The 18,552-nt window shown below is 32.2% G+C and overlaps 1 protein-coding gene across 1 annotated transcript in view; it reads right to left on the reverse strand.

Moving 5' to 3' along the window:
* Window positions 1-18,552, reverse strand: part of ROBO1 (roundabout guidance receptor 1) — a 1,084,421-nt gene that overhangs the window by 402,808 nt on the left and 663,061 nt on the right. The window lies entirely within an intron of this gene.

The following is an 18,552-nucleotide window of genomic DNA, read 5'->3' on the forward strand; positions in this document are numbered from 1 at the left end:
CTATCATCACCAATTCAGCTACGTTGGTCTTTTCTATTTCTCCTGCCTCATCACCCAAGGTGTATGTTTTTCTGTCCATTATATCAGTAAAGGTGGCATCTACAGATAAGAATTTGTATTCAGAGGGCATTAGGAATTTATTACAAGTGAAACTCAAAGCACCTGAGAACTTTTGTATCTACTTCCTTTTACTCACTCTTACCCATGCAAACATTTAGTGAACATCATCTGTGTACAAGAAACATTAAAGTGTGCTATAGGGGAAAGATGCAAATATAATGCCATTCATCATGTCCTCAGTGCTCTTACTATGGGGAGCTACACATAGAACAGCCTGCAGAGTGGAATCTGTCCGGAAAAAGCAAAAACAAAGTACCATGGGGTTAAATGACAGACCAGTACATTACCAGCGATGGATGAATCATACCAACTTGTCATCTTTTCACTTTTGCTCCTGAACATTAAATTATCTAGAAGAATGCATGAAATGCTCAGTGTGTCTGTGTGAATACATGTGCAAATGAGAGCGTTCACTTGTGGATAGGGAATGTCCTCACAACAGGTCTTCAGGCAACTTGGAGGTATACAAAGAGAACTCTGATTCATTCCAGACTGGTTGGGAGACAAAGAGCAAGGTAAAGAGAAAGTGTTTTAATTTGCACTCAGGAACTCAATTCTAAACACTATGATTGGAATGAGTGGTAGTTTCAAAAGTTCCCTTTAAAGAATTCTGGTCTCATTTGGAGCCTATGAAATTCAGAATCCCTAAAATTCAAGATCTCCCTGGAGAATTTTGAAGAAACCTGCAAATAATAAATACATGCCAGGAGTTCCATGAATGGGTTTTTTTGATAGTCAAAATTCTAGAGCAGGAATGATTGGGTTGCTCTGATCTGATTTTATCTTTCATAGAAGTAGCCACAGGAACTCAGGAAATAACAAAACTTCCAGGGTTTCTCCAGGGATTCCAGATACCACTTATTCAGATCAGGAGGAGCAGAGTAGAGTTCCTAAGGAAACTACAAACCAGAACATCTCTCTCTCTTCCCTTCTTAGCAAGAAGCCTTAGAATCAGACTGAGTCTGGGATGCAAGCCAGAAGTTCCAGCAGATCTGGCAAGAAGCAGCGTAATATATCCAGTACACACCAAGGCTGTACAGGATACCATCCCTCAGGGCACAACAACTTGTTTAGCAATTTTTGCAGGAAATTGCTGAATAATCTTTGCAATCCATGGTATCTAAATTGATAAACTAAGATGAATATTTGAATAATTGAATATTTTCCTGAGTAGGGATATATAAGAAAAGTTCCATCTCAGGAAGTAACTAAAGTAGCCCTAATAAAAAGAAAGGAAAGTCACATTTGTTGGAACACCTACTATGTTACAAGAAGCCAGATCTATTTAGTTTCTTTCAAATGTACACATGGTGCATTTTAACAGCAGTACTTCTGTTTGTTTGCTTCTCTGCTATTTAGAACATATAATTATGTGCTCCAAACCAGAAATCATAGGAAGAAGAGAGTCCCTGGGTTATTTACCTTCACTTACTTAAAGATTTAAGGCACTGTAAGTGGGGCCAATGTTTTTAACACATTGTGAAAATATCGTGAAAGGGTCAGCTGGAACCCCGTTGGTCCCACCTAATCATGTACTCCAGCCTCACTAACCTCTCTAAGGCTCATTAAAAAATAGAAACTATGCTCTACTTAAGTTTGCTGTGGAATTACTGTGACTGTGTATTTTACCATTTCAACATCTTGGGCACATCGTAGATTTCCTAAAACTAGGCGCTACACTGCTAAGTTTTTTTTTGACAGATCCTAGGACCTTAAGTATTAGCAACAACGGGTCTCACTAGAATTTACTCCATTAATGTTAAAAGATGGTTCTGTTTTTTAAAGATAAAGGAGAGGCTACAGGAAAGTAGTATTAATTGAGGACACTGTTTGGGGCCCTTTACAAACATTATCTGATCTAATTCTCACCATGATCAAGTGAGGTAGTAGTATTATCCCAGTTTAGAGATGATGTTAAGACAGTAAATAATTAACTTAAAGCTCAGAGGCCCAGAAGCTATGGAGCTTATATTTGAACCCAGCTTGTTTTGAACCAAAGCATATGAGAAAAAAAAGTTCCATAGTAGGATAGGGTTGGAAGACTGAATTCAACATATTTAAGGATTCCCCAAAGTCTTTAATATGGAAATAAGCATTGTGAGTCCCTAAGGAAGGATGGTTTTGAGAAGTCTCGTCTCTTTAGTACATTGCTCAGTCTATAGCATGCTACCACTGTGGTAATATCTCTAACACCCAACACCTGAAAATTAAGATCTTCAGCTTTCCTGAACAAACTGCTTATGGTAGTTACTTGGTAGAAAACTTATTTGTGTTAAAATGAGCGATGCAATACTCCTTACTGAGAAAGACCATAAATTGAAGTAACTGCACTTCTAGGTCATTCTTCATAGAGCAGCCAGAGGGATCCTGTTAAATCTGTGACAGATCATGTTTCTTCTCTACCCAAAACCCTTCAGTGATTTCTCATCTTATTTCAAATGAGAGCCCATGTCTTCCCAGAAGTCTACAAGGCCTAACATGAGCCGGTCCCCTATCCTTCCCTGACATCATCTCCTCTTACATTTACCTGCCTTTTGCTCATGTTGTTCCACCGCAATAGGCTTTCTGCTATTCCTAGAATGAATTAGACAATGGCTAAGCTCAAGGATTTTGCACTTGCTCTGTCTGGAATAATTACCTCCATAAATCTGCAAACTTACACTCTCCCTTCTCTGAGGTTTTTATATCATCAAACCTCAGAGAGGCTTTTTCTGACCACCCACTTTAAAATTACATTCTAATACAATACTTCCCATATCCGTTTCTTGCTTTGCTTAGTTTAATTTAGTTTTGTTTTTGTTTTTTCCTGAGTCTAGAGCATTATCCTCGTATTTTCTTACTTATTTTATTGGCTGCAACCCTCCTCTTCGAATGTTACATGAGGCCAGGGATTCGTGACTGTTTTGTTTACTTGTACATGCCCAGCATCGAAACAGTTCCTGGCACATAGTAGGCACTCAAATATTTGCTTAGTGCATGAATGAATGAATGACTCATACTTCACTGTTAATGTATTTTTTTTGAAAAATGCTTCTTTATTGAATCCATTTCTATAATTATGAAGTTTATTTTCTCCAGTATATAGTTCAAGCATTTATCTACTTCAACTAACAAAGAACTAACACTGACTACCACTCATGTAGCTGATGTTTCAATGGACTTCAATGACTTCAAAATCAAGGTTCTATCTAAATAAGCACAGACTTATTCAGGTCAGGTTATTTAGGACCAGGGAGATCGAAACCACTGACTGAGTTTAAATACATAACATTCAAACTAGAAGCAACCTTCATGATTAACTTTCATGAATAAGAAAATTGAAGTCTAAAGAGACTGACTTTTTCAGAACACTCTTTCGTTAGCGGTTTACTGATAACGAGAACGCAGTCTTCTACATTGCTAGAGAACATTTCTTTCCACAGAATAGTTAATCTCAATGTGTGATCAAGATTCTCTACTTTTGGAATACTTACATCATTATATACGGCACAGTATAAGATGTATTTATATTATATAGTGCATTTCACATATTTCTGACTCATCATCAGGAATCTAGGAACTATGTTTTAGGGTTGATGTTATTTGTATATTTCCAGTTCCCAATAGAATAAAAATAGTAACAACCAACATTTACATGACATTATGTGCTTGAAATACTATTCTAAGTACTGTGTGTATTCTAACACATTGAATTCTCAGAAAAAATCATTAGGTCAATTATTATTATTATCTCGTTTTATACACAAAGGCCAAGCATGGATTTGAACCTTGGCTGTTTGGATTCAGAGTACTGGCTTTTACCCTTACACCACACAGTGAGGTGCAAATAAAAGTAGTTGATAAAAGTAATGTAACTTTGACAGATTTAGGTCTTCCTGGAGAAAACTATCAGTGTGTAAGTTTTGTTTTGTTTATTTAAAGATCTAGTTTCATTTGGGGACTCAGTACAAGTAAGTGACTCTGAAGTATATGCTTTTGTAGTTCTACTTCGATATGAACTTAGAAGCTTAGATCTATCTTTCTTTATTTTATGTCTAAAATGTTGAAAATGGTTTTATATTTCTTTTAACTCTAGTAAGATGGCATGAAAAAAATATTGCACAAGTTTGTTAAGACATTCAAAGTATATTGGAAAACATAAAGATATATATACATATCTTACCAAAGGATTTGCTGTCTTTTGGTTTCTTCCAGATATATTTGAAACCAAGCATATACTATTCTAATCATGAATTAAAATTCTCTGAAATTGGGATCATAGTTACCAGCTGCACAGCTGAATGACACACTCTATAGGCTTACAACTTGAACGCAAACTATTTTGTAAGTAATTTACATTATGCTTAATTCTGCAGATGTGTTCTACAAAACTGTTTAGTGTTTTTGGATTTTCATTGCTTTTAAAAAAATCCTTTCAAGAAATGTTTATAGGATTGAGGTACATATGTTGGGATTTATGTCTTATTTTGTACATTCATTATGTTTAGACCCACCTGCTGCTTTGTTTATTGTGAAGAATATTTTACTTAAGTTTTAGCAGTTATTTTAATCAGTTCATTAAGGAAATATTATGTTAATTTGAAAATATCTTGAAATTCTACTACAGTTTCCTATTTAGAGATTATTTTCTGGGTCAGTATGTAAAAAGTAGGCCTAAATATTTAATGTTACACTGACTTAAGAAAAAGGATATCCAAGTATTTCATAAATAATGATAATAGCAATAATAAAGAATTCATTAAATTATAATATCAGATTATTTGAAAGTTATTTATTTTACAGCTTATTAATGTACTTCTCTCTTATGGCTTATGGAAAAATGACTTCACTTTTGAGAAACTAAGTTGGGACTTTGGAATTTAAATGCTGCCTGGTGTGATTGAGAACTGGGATTTTAAATATGGAAGTACTCATTCTTGTGGGTAAATACTGAATCCATATCCTACAATTGTCGCTGAGAAACAAACTGCTGTTGAAAATTGACATAGAATATAAACTTACTGTCTTAACAACAAGGATAATTATATATTTTCCCAAGAGTTTAATCACCCCTTCTCTAATATCCTGGCCATGTTCCAAGAGAAATCATCCAATTCCATTATTCTAACTAAAAGTCTTTGTTGATTTGATCTAATCTCATCTTCTCAATTTCCTATCATTATATATACTCCTTTAAAGCTGCTTTATTACAACTAGAAGGTAGAATTTCACTGTTACAGTACATATCTTATTGCATTTATGTATCATATGAGCATCTGAAATAAAACAGATGTTTGTTGAAGCAAGTAAAATAACCTTATCACCGAAAATACCATACAAAATTATTCTGTTTATAAAAAGATTTCTAAATATTACTTTTTACTTACAATGTTTTAAATGCAAAGTAAAAATTGTTTTGCTAATTTATCATGTTAATACTTTGATAAAAATATTGGTAAGGGTACATACTAAAAGTAATGTGGTTACATTTTTATGTTCGGATGCTAATTGGTTCAAGTGAGATTTTAATTATTTTTCTTGACAAGATAGAAGTAATATAGTTTTAGAACATTTGGAAAATACAAACAAAGCAAAAATTTGCAATAATTCTCTCAGATATAATCACAAATGCTATCAACATTTTATTACGCATCTTTATTTTTACTCTACATGTAAAGACTGTTTTTCCTATAATGTGAGATAATACTCTACGAACTGCTACGGAACCTACATTTTTACTCAACAATGTGTCATAAGAATTTGTTCTATGTCATAAAATATTCTTCAACACCATCATTAAAAATAAAAATAGAATTTTATCACATGAATACATTAAAATATATGTAACTAGTCTCCAATTGTTAAATATTTACCTTATTTCCAATTGCTACTAAGGTGTACAGAATCTGATTTTTAAAATCATGTTAGGATATTGTCTTGCTACTTACATTGTTAATAAATTTCATTTTGATTACAAGTATTCTGTTGAAGCAATACATACTTAACACAATTTGTTACATTACTCAGTTGTTTAAAGTTACTATGCAGATTTTTTATTCAAATGATCTAGAACCAACATACATAAGCGGTAAAGATCACAAATAACAATGGAAAACTATAGACAATTCTTAACAGCTAAATTTCCCTCTTTTTTTCAATAGCATTATTATATGTTTGTTCAGGGAATGTCTTTTTTTTTCACTACAACTGATTAATAAATGAAAATGTTTGCTCTTCACAAGTGCGCTTAAATTTCACGGGTCTTGTGTTTCACACCAGAAAGTAAACACTTTTCTTTTAGTAAGAGCAATAAATCAAGACATAAAGGCTTTTCCTAAATAGTTACCTTTGGGAAAAAATATATAAACTTAAGCGTAGTTCATTATTTCACTAATTTTTTTTTCAGCCGGGAGGGTATATTGTTTAACATTTGGCTATTATAATTACTGAAAGTGATTATAATGTGACCATGTAAAAATACGAGTCTAAAATAAAAGTCAACCTAGATGTATAATCTTATGTGCATCCTAGTTTATCCAAATCATATTATTTTGGCTAACACCTATTTCTTGATTTTCTTCTAAATGCTATGTGTGGCTTATCATACAATAGGAGTTTGAAAAATTTAATTATACCCTTTTTCCTGGTGAATTACAAACCATAAAGTTAGGATAATTAAGAAAGGACATCAACTCCTACATTAGATGCTTTACTGATTGAAGAGGTAATGTCATTATTTCTTGAGGTTAGTAATTTTATCACTTTTTAAAAATCAGATCTGGAAAATCCATCTGTTTTAAATAATTGTGAATATTTGTCAGTTTAGTTTAACTCATACTGAAATGTACAGAACACTTGGCAAAGTCTAATTAATCAACCAGATTATCCACTACACTAAATTTTTCTGATCTTGCTCTCTTTCATGTTTCCCAAGAATAAGAATACTGTAAAAGATGTTACTGCATGTAAAGACGTTTCTTTAGACATAGGTATCTTTCCTAGAACATCATTAAATGTTTTCCAGGTGTAAGCATGTGATTAATGTAGGAGAACCCAGATTGAAGAACTTGCCATTTAGCTCAGACTTCCCCTGGGTAACTCCTATTCATATTTTAAGTCTCAGTTCAAAGTCGATGCACACACTTGAAGCTCTGACTCGAGTGGGGCAAAGGCAATACATGTAACCTAAACATTTGTATCCCTGAAATATGCTGAAATTAAAAAAAAAAAAAGGCTATCTAGACCTGCCATTTCCAGCCTTCACCAATAAGTCAGATTTCTTTGTGAAATGGTCCTAGAACAACTTCAACTAGATTTCTCCATAGCTCCAACCACAGATAATTGCTATAAAAATGTATCTTTTAAGCCTGCCTCTTCTGTAAGTCTCGTAAACTCCACAGTGGCAGTACTGACTTCTTACTTGTTCACCAATGGTATTTTAGCTCTTACCAACATTGAGCATGGTTTTGTGCTTATAATTCAGTATAGTATACTGTTTTGAAAAATACTTAGCTAGACTGAAAGAAAGAATAAGAAGAAAGTCTACATACAGATTGCAGATATCTGGGCATTCACACTTTTTTGCATTTAATCTAACTATTCATTTCCTAAAGGAAAATGGGCAATTGCTAAAAGGTTTACTTTATTTCAGTGTTCACAACCAGGGGTGATTCTGTCCTCTCTCTATGACACAACCCCACTGACATTCTGCAATGTCTAGAGATTGGTGTCGGAGTGAAGGGAGGTGAGGAGTTGCTACTGGCATCTAGTATGTAAAGGCAAGAAATTCTGCTAAACATTTTACACTGAGCAGGACATCCCCTTACCCACAACAAAGAATAATCTGGCCCAAAATGTCAATCACGTCAAGACTGAGTAACTCTGCTCTAGTTTAACTTTAATATATGTTGATGGATGTTTTTGTTTTTGTAAGGATTATATAACATAGTGGGCATGCATCTTATGAGTGGGGTACAGTTTTATTCTAAAGTTATTAGACAAGCTATGTTGTACCTATTTTATAAGATAGTACTATAAATATTATAGAACCCTATACAAATATCCCCAAAGCATTATTAAATGCTAATTAATATATGTTCAAAAGCAAAATGTAATTGCATTCTTTAAATAAACTGCCATCTACAGTTTATATAAAATGCATCTTTTCCTGAAATATTATTTACTTCCATGAATACTTGGAGTCATTGGAGTAGGAAAGATGGTATGTGAAGTAAGGCAGAATGCACAGTTGAGTTGGCATGAACTCTAAACCAGATATGAGCTATTGAAAGTTAACTTTTCTTATGGTAATTTCTAAATGCTACCAAACCTTACCTGATACAATAAGGACAAACTTTTGCTTTTGTGTGGATGTGGCTTTGAATGAGTATATAATAAATGTAATCTGTTGGTATGTTTCAGAGTATTGATAGTTACTATTGATTTAGATAAGTACTTTTACTTATATCTCTCTAATAGAAAAACAGATATATAACATACTATTCATTTTCCAGTGAACTACATGATAAAGGAAGTTCTCAGGCAACTTAGAGTATTTGTTGTTTACTTAAACTTTGCTCTTTGGAGCAGGCAAAATAACAGGATTAGGTGCCTATGTAGAGTAATAATGCAGTGTGATATTTGTTTCTAAATAAATATGTAGATAAGAACACAAATGGCCATCTCTGTCACTGACTAGCCAGGTGACTGTGGACAAAGCCTTTTAATATCTCTAAGACCTGTTCTTTTTAAGTTAAGTGAAAAGAATAATACTTCTTACATTCTAAAGATGTTGCAACCATTGAAACATGTAATACACATAAAGTGCTTACTGTAGTGCTTGGTTTAGAATAAACAATGATTAAATATTAATTATCATTATTACAATTTCACTGTACAAAAGAGAGCTCTACCCTGAAAACTCAAGATAAAGTTTATAGTTAGTAGAAGACCGAACACGTTTTTAAGCAATACAGGAAACTGTATAAAGATTATTGCTTAAAGGATTATTCAGAAAACAATGAATACAATTTAAAAATATGTACATATAATAAACTTCTAAATAAGTCAAGTTTGATTTTATTAAGGAGTTTGCAATTAATACAGTATATTTAGAACCCATTATTCTTCAACAATAGCATTAGTAGTGATCTATTTTTGAATAGTCCAACTGGATATAGGTTAAAACTAAATTTGCCATAGTATATCTGAATGGCAGTCGAATGGGGCTGAGATATTAGTAATGTAATATTTTCAAAGTATATCCCCCTTAAATGCTATGAGAACAAGTAATTATGACTTAAGTGGAATAAATTGATATGTAATTACATTCTTTTTCATTTTTCTAAAGAAGGGGGATAGTTCCTGATTATCACCTGTGTATCAAAACAATGATTGTATAAATAGTAGATATATAAATGAGAAAAATGTTCTGATTGTTTTAAAACCAACTAAGGATCAAACATCCTAAATAAATAATTTGGAAATTAAAATGTATATAATTTTTTATTTTATTCCTCTGACAAAATGAGACAACCCATTTAAAATAGTATTTCATTACAAGTTCAGAGATATACAACCTGGCTTATATAGGGTACAAAGCCAAAAGAATGAAAAGCAATACTCGATGTGTATACTTAAGTGTCATTTCAAGCTTTCTAAATGCTTATCTATTCATGGGTAGGTGAGACTTAAGGGAGGGAAACAATAGCTTCTAGAATGAAAGAATCACGGTTGTTTAAAGCTGGGAGATCCAGACATTCCCTGACCTTATAAAAGTGATATGTATCGAATAAATTAATTTTTAAATGCACAGTAAAGAGTTCAAAATATCTTCAATACTAATTTAACATTGAGAGAAAATGTTATGTTGTTATATTTAAATTATATTTTACTAAGATTTTCCTCACATTGTATAATATATAATTAATCCTCACATACATTTTGAGAAGATTTGATTAGTTCATCATAATATAATTTTAAAATGATAAATAATATAGTAAATTGAGTTTAATATTTTTAGCTTAGAATAGATCTACTAAGAGATGCTTAATGTAAAAACTAGTAAACCATTTATTTGCAAAAACATAAGTGAGATGAGAGGAATTCCTTTAAATCAGATAATTCTCCCTCTTACCCTGACACTATGAAATGGACAATAGAATCTCTCTCTATAGAAACTTCTTTACAAGTATTGAAAATTTGTATTTTTTGAAATTTCTGTCAAAGATTGGATAACATTTACCACTAGGTTATTTCTTAGTTTTTCATTCATGTTCCCTTGGATTAATTTTAGATAGTAAATTCACTATAGTTATAATAAATTATCAAAAACATAATTCAAAACTCAAGATGCGCGTACACACACACATATTTTAGTGCAATAGAACTTGATAGTAGGTCTGTTTAATTTACATTTGTATCTTTGTACATAACAGAAAATCCCTCCCCTATGAAATGTTTTAATTGGCTGAGGGTGTTTAGTACACAATGCTCTATTGCCCCCTACTGGCTAGAAAATGGTAAAATAAAAACTTCTACCTGCTCGTTAACTATATGAGGACCTTAGAAAACTAAATAAAGAAGATAAAGACACACTTCAAAATAATAAAACAACATATAAGATTGGTAGAAAATATAAAAATGAATTTCTGGAACATTCTTATCACATGTTTCAAAACGCTTAAAATTCTATTTTTAGTTTTTAATTATCTGAAAATTCTAATTATTTTATATAACACTAAATACTCATTAATTCACAGTAACACTTTGATAATCTTAAATTGATAATTGCAAGACTCATAGTTGTTTGAGGATTCTTGGGATTTTCCAACAAGATATGTATGATGTTCTAACTGTTGGCACATTCATGGAATACTTTTATAATGATATTCTGATATATCTGGTGTGATTTTATGTTTTTAAGTAGTACTTCCAGTTAGAAGAATATTCTTAGCATTTATAGTAAAAATTAAAGAATTCTTTACCAATTACATGAGTGATTTGTTTTGCATATTTCATTCCCTTTTATATCATTATATACTATTCACAGCTCACTGAGGAAAAAACAACATTGTTGTATAATGCTGCATAAATTCTTTAATGAAAATAACAGCCCCAAGGAACATAAAATAGAGTGATGAACCTACCTTGTTTCATTTTAGCACTACATGTTTCTTTAATGCTTGGTTACATTTATTTCAAAAACATTTCTAAACATTGACTTTACCATCCATGACAGACGATGCAAATTTTTATCACTAAGGTGGCCTTGCTGGTTTTTCTAAAATACACTTGGGTTAAAAGAAATTTAAAACAAAACTGTCACAGTTTTTTTTGAAAATTTTGACTAGAATTGTGAATCTGGGATTTATTTTATATTTTCCGTAGTTTCTCTCAGCTACAATATACATTGAAAAATAATCTGGTTTTCATTTCTCAATGTACATTTCTCTGGAACATTTATAAAACTTGGGCCGTGTTTCTTTGAAATGGAATTTTCTTCCATGGACATCACCTTCCCATTCTATCCTCAGAACTAGTGTCTATTACAAATCAGGAGGATAATTTCCCTATGGCTTCCCTGCCAAAACAACTGTCAATTCTTTTAAAAATTTCTGGAGCAAATGATGTTTTATAATTTACTCTAACTACCTCTGATCTAGATTGTATTCACATCTCAAACTTTCCAAGAGTATATTTTCAGTCCAAGAGTATATATGTAAGCCACTTGAAGTCTTTGGTTTTCCATAAACTAAGAGAAGAAAGCTTCATCCTAGAAAATATTATTACTATAAGATGGGAAATAACTTTTTTTTACTTCTTAATTCTCAAGGGAGGTTAAAAAAAGATCCACTTTACAATTTTTCACATTTAATCCTCAAAAAACATTAGAAATAATCTTTTACCATTTCCATCTTAAGACTCAGGAACACAGAAAAATGAGATTCAGAGAAATAAGGGACTTGTCCAGATTTACACAGGATAGCCTGTTGGGCGAAGCCAGGTCTGGCTGACTCAAAGTGTATGGTCATTTTATGGAACTTCACAGTCTCTGGGAGTGAAAGATAAAGCTGGGAATCCATTTGTATTGTGATCTTAAAGTAATCATGCCATTCCATATATTGTAGTAATTCTAACCCAAGGAATCTAAGGAAATATTCACATTTATAGTGAAAGATGTTCATGACATTATTAATTAAAATAATGTGGGAATAAAGGAAAAAAAAAACTAGAAGAGGTCCAAATTTCTAACAAAAAATGGATAAAGAAGTTAACTATGGTATGGCATCTAATGTAATATTACAGTCATTATAAATAACAGCCAGAGGCTGCATGTGGTGGCTCATGCCTGTAATTTCAGCACTCTGGTAGGCCCAGGTGGGAGGATCATTTGATGTCAGAAGTTGGATACCAGCCTGGGAAACATAGTGAGACCCCATCTCTATAATTTTTTTTTTGTTTGTTTAAATTAGCCAGGTCTGGTGGTGCATGCCTGTAGTCCCAGCTACTCGGGAGGCTGAGGCACCAGGATCACTTGAGCCCAGGAGTTGGATGCTCTAGTGAGCTATGATCACACTACTGTATTCCAGCCTGGGCAATAGAGCAAGACTCTGTCTCTAAAACAATAATAATAATAATAATAGCTAGATGCTACTTCAAAAGATATGAGTTGCTTAGGATAAACTGGCAACCAAAAATTTAAATATTACATAATTAAAATGGAAAAGGTAAGTTTATAAGTACTGGCAAAGAGAGGTGTCCTGTATATTTTTGCATGAGGAAATTTATGAAGCAATAATATATATTCTAAAACATTTTGAAAAATAACAATATATATGTCCTTGAATATGTGGGCAAATTTTATATAATATATATCAACTTGTTGATCCAGGGGTGGGGAACCTGTGGCCTTAGGGCCACATGTGGCCTTCTGGATCTTTGTGTGGCCTTTTGACTGAATCCAAATTTTACAGAACAAATCCTTTTAATCAAGAGATTTGTTCTGTGAAGTTTGGATTGGGTCGAGGGGTTATTATTACTATTTAAATTTTATAGCATGTATTACTTGTAGAATTATAAAAATAATAAATATGTAATATTTCAATATGATTAAAGTTATGTTGAAATACACAAAAATAATAATAGTTGATATTTTAGTGTGTGGAATATACATTTTTCCTAAACTTAAAATATTTTCAATATGTTTATATTTATTTTTATTGAAAAATATGAAATAAGTGTTATGAAAATAAAGCTATTTCTAACTCTTAAGTTCTTTCTATTTCTCTATTTTGTGGCCTTTTGTGAGAAATATTGTCTTACTTTCCTGTTCTTGAATTAGTTAGCAGGTTCTCTTCATAAATAACTGCCTCGGGTAGGTACATTACTTTTATAGAATTAATTTACTAGTTTCTATGGAAATGTTAAAATTAAAAGCCAGTTTGACTGAGTTATTGCTGATGTCCGCTACGGAATAATATGGAAAAGATTATCATAGTATTCTATTAATTTGAAATTTATCAATGTCCAAAACTGGTAATCTGAAATTTAGCTTTTGTTAAACAACTTTAATAGTTGTTTACTTTGAAACAAAACTACCATGACCATTAAAACATTTAACTAAGGGATTTTACAGTTTTCAAGCATTTCAACTTCTAGAGGTTGTTTACTTCTAATTAATAAACACTTTTTCTCAAAATCTCCTTTATGTATTTATTAAACAGCTCCCTTAAAATTGATGAGGCAATACATTCTTTTCCTTGTAATAGCAGTATAATATTCAGAAATTGTGATGAATTTTGACTTGGGTTACCAAATTAATCTAACTTAATGGAAATTTCCCTTAAGAACTGGAACAAGGTACCATCAAAGTTGATCTCCATGTTACCAAGATACTGCAACTTCTAAACGTTTATCAAAAATTAAATGTTAGTCTTTTTCTCTTTCTGTCTCTCTTACCTTTACTCTTTCTTTTTTCTCTTCATTATAAGTATATAGATAAATAACCATTTACACAATTAATATATTTTGGCTTTTATTTGGGTGAATGTTGCCTTAAATAAAAAATTATGGATATGAATTTATTCTTATTTTCCCTTTTACTTGATAACTACTCCTTATGGTTCTCTATGGCAGAAAGAACTTCCATTAATTTTAACATCATGTCAGATAGAGGTGAACGTATATTGCTTTTCATGTATAAAAATCTTTTAAATCTCATGTCCAAACAAACACTTTGCTTTTGGAAGAAATCTTTATGCCTGTTAACATAGTAAGTATATTTTCTTTACTTCTTACATTCCTACAGTAGATGGTCTTATATAATTTTTTTAAAATCCTAAAAACTTAAAAACATTTTGACCAAAAAATAATCAGATAATGATGTCAGTATGTTATTAAAGAATACAAGTATAACAAAATTATCGGTTTCCTTTATTCTTCCTTTCTGGAAAAAAAAAATGACACTGACTGGGAGTTTTATGATGGCCCAAAGGAAAAAAGTTCTTTGTGTGCCTCAAATTTGATATTTTAAGTTGAAGTCAGCTGTTAAGAATTACTGCATTATCCAGGGAAGAATCTGGGGTATGGCTCACATTACACTATGTTGGATATGAAAAGTTGAACACAAAAGGGGTGAAAACTTTTCAGTGATTAAAAAGGCCTGTGGGATTGGCTTTTAGATTCCAGACCAGCACATCAAGAGAAAAGTTGCAGATTCTCGAGTTCTCACAGCAAATTGTGTCTGTAAATCGATGAAGTGTTTCTGAAAAAACATATCAGGATGGCCCTAAAGAGTATATATAAAATTTCTTTCAGCTCTCAACGGGAATGAGAATTAAATCTGATGGATGAAAACAAAGACCTAACAAAGTTAAGAAATTGACCACATCAAGATTTCAAACAGGCCAGAAAGTAGGGTGGATACAGTTGGCTATTTCATGCATTTTCTACTGCAGTATCTTTTGAAATAAAATGTATTGATGCTTTCAGAATTAATTTTAATTAACCTTTATCACGTTTCTTAAATATCCTAGGCATTCTATACAATATAATGACAGTCATCAAGTGCTTCTCTGTATATATATTGCATAATTTCTTCAGCCTTATTACTTCCATTTCAGCAAATTTATCCTCTACTTCATATTTATTCTCCTCTGAACAATTCTTCCTCATAAATGCAACTGACATCTAATTAAACATAATCAGGTAGTGGATAACTTAGGACATGTAGATATTATTGATGTAAACATGTTACACTAAGATCACTGTTGTTAATATATGGGGGTCCTATTGTTGACTTAAATAAAATGTTCTTCTTTAGTGTTAGAAAAAATAAATGTTGATAAGACTTGTTGCAGAATGTCTATATATTACAAAAGGATTTTATATTTCCAAGGAAATTGTTTAGAAACTATGGTGCTAGATACAGTCTCTTTTTATGTGTAAAAGTATGTGAACAAGTATATTTGTATGTGTTTAACTCCAAGAAAAATGAATGTTTGGAGTAAAATCTTGATTTTGTTGTAAAGAATGTCATAAAACTTTGTGAATTTATTTGAAGTAAATTGAAAAAATATATTTTTACACTTTATTTTATGGTAGAACTTAGATTTCACTTGAGAAAGTCAACTGTGGATGGGAACTAAACATTCCCACAAATGTGTTCCTTGTGATATTTAACTATCCCTTTAATGCTTTATTTCTTATGAGATAAAAAGTGATAGTTCTTTTAAGCATATTACTTTGCAGAAATAAAACCAGTCAGAAGTTTAATTATCTCTCTATTGTCTCTTCATTGTAACCCAAGCAAGATTTTAAAAAACTAAATCTACTGAGATTTAAGCTCATCTGAACCAAGAGTGCCATATGATAGTGCTTTCTTAAATTTTATAGCTCTCTACAATTTTATAGCATATTTCTAATAAAATAATTGGAAGTGATACAATTATACATTGGAATCTAAATCAAAGCATGGGAGATCTGAAACCAAGGTTAGTAGAGACTCATCTCTGTTATACAGTGATTTATGCAACAGAATTGAAACAGGAACACATTTGGCATATGTTCCAGAAAGGCTCATATTTACTGAATTACTGAAGGAGACTTTAAACATATGAGTGGCTTCTTATATAGTAGACCCTTGTGATGGTGGTTCCCTCCCCACAGCTATTGCGGAATGCTGAGCTTTTTTCCTTTGATGATTTGGTCTAAATTTGAAATCTTGCAGACAGTTAACCCTCCAATCCTCACACTGTCCTCATTATGTATCACCATCACCACAAAAATCAGGGAGAGAAGCTGTTGAAGGCAAGAAGACACACCTTTGCTTTACAGAAATAAATTTTTTATATACTTCTCATTCAAAAGGAGAGGTCAACTTTTACTTGTATACTTGATCGTGTAATGTTTTTCCTCATCTCACCACTCTTTATTTTCCTCTCATCTCACTACTGTAAACTGAATATCTAGAATGATGTTAAGATTCTGTCAAAAATCACTATAAAATATTAAAACTAGAAAAAAAATTCAATTTAAAAAAACTATCCCTGAAAAGAGTATCATCATACCTGGTACTAAATTAACTTCTAATGACTTTCCCAATATCACGTGAGGCCATGGGTCAAATCCTACATTTCCAACACTTAGGACCAGACTGTAGCACTTCCTATGTCCAAGTAGAAAGGCTCATAAACAAATACCCAGACCAAGATCAGAAAAGGCTCTATTCTCTAAGACCTGAATAAATACAGATAGCAGCCTCCACACAGAGGCTGCTCTCTTCTCTCCACGCAGAATAAAAGCATCCTTCTTTTAGCCGATAGAAAGATAACCAGGGAGCAGAGAGTTTGCTGTGTGTGAAGGTCCTACCATAGGAAGAACAATGATTGAAGACTCATTGGTAGACAATGGCTCAGAAATCATGTACAGAAATAACTTTAGTCTGATATTCTGTATATTATATTTTGGTAAGGTTAAGGTGGAAAGAAAGGCTTTTAAAGAAAATTGGCTTTAATATATATTTCAAAAAATAGAGATAATTGCTCTACTTAGAGTAACAATGGAGGTGCTTTCTTCCTTTTCTTGTAAATTTCACAATTTGGAACCCAATTCTCTACTGTTTTCTGGGGAATGTATTTTCCCCTGAAAAAAGTCCCTATATTTTTCCTGGGAAATTTGGCCTCAGAGCTGAAACGTTATGTAATTTTGGAATTGAATTGTCAGCCTGTGTCATCTGTGGGTCAGGAGCTTAGGAAGTACTCCGTTGCCTCTCAGAGAGGAAAAGCTGGGCAGTAGCAATAGCCATGGCTTTGGAGTGAGATGGACATGGGTTTCAAATTCTGCCATGGATTTAAGGACTATGTGACCTTAGACAATTTTCTTAACTTCACTCTCAGTTTTTTCATCTGTAAAAGGGGGATAATAAGAGCTTCCTTTTAAGATTACTGGAAGGATGAAATGAGATACTTAATATTATGTCTGATATATAGTAGATACTCAGTAAATAATCATCATTGCTTTATGACTTATAGGTAGTTTAAGTTAGATTGATATTAATAACAAATTATAATCAACCAAAGAAATATAAAATATTTCTTTCTAATCTAGGCACACGAAGGACTTCCATTTAGAAAGAGACTTCCTGAGTACCCCAGGCATTGCTAATGTTGGCAAATAAAACATAACAGGAGGTCAGGATTCTCCTCACTCTTTCTCTGTAATCTTTAATAAGTCTTATGCTTCTTGGTGTCTCTATTAATTGGGATTCACCTTACATCAGTTGTGTGAAGGTTAAATGAGATCATAGGTCAAAATGTGCTTTGTCAGCCTTAATAGCATAAAAAATGCTAAAGCATGATTGAATTTTTAGTTATTCATACCATTTCATGAGTCTAATACCACAGAAGTGCTAAATCATCATTGATACCATCATTCATACCATTTCAATGAATGTAAAATATGACGTTTAAGAGCTAATAATCTGAAAAATGAAAAAGAATAATTACTAGAAAGGATGAAATTACCTATCCATGAAATAGGTAACACCAAAGGTCTAGTCATACTTTCATGTTCGAACCCAAAGCACAACTCTTATTTTATTTTTGCTTTTCCTCCAGTTGTTCTATTACTCATATTTCATAACCTTTTCACTCTTCTCTCTCTTGATATTATATACATTTAATACTTGTTGGCTATTGTTATTAGAGTGTTACTCTATGTCCTTGCTGTGGGCATCAAGCACTCAAAAATGACACTAGTTTTAGTTTTCATCTTGTCATTCCAATGATTAACTGCAATTCATAGCTCCTGATGGCCTGAATCAGAGTTACATCTTTCTCAACACAAAGCATTCAATTATGGGATACTTCCTTTTAAGCACTGGTATCTCATAACTGCTTACAAGAAACATTCCAGGCATGTTAGAATAGCCCAAAAGGCTCTTCACAGTCTAGC

This window comes from Eulemur rufifrons, chromosome 7 (genome assembly GCF_041146395.1).
Source record: "Eulemur rufifrons isolate Redbay chromosome 7, OSU_ERuf_1, whole genome shotgun sequence".
Lineage (NCBI taxonomy): Eukaryota > Metazoa > Chordata > Mammalia > Primates > Lemuridae > Eulemur > Eulemur rufifrons.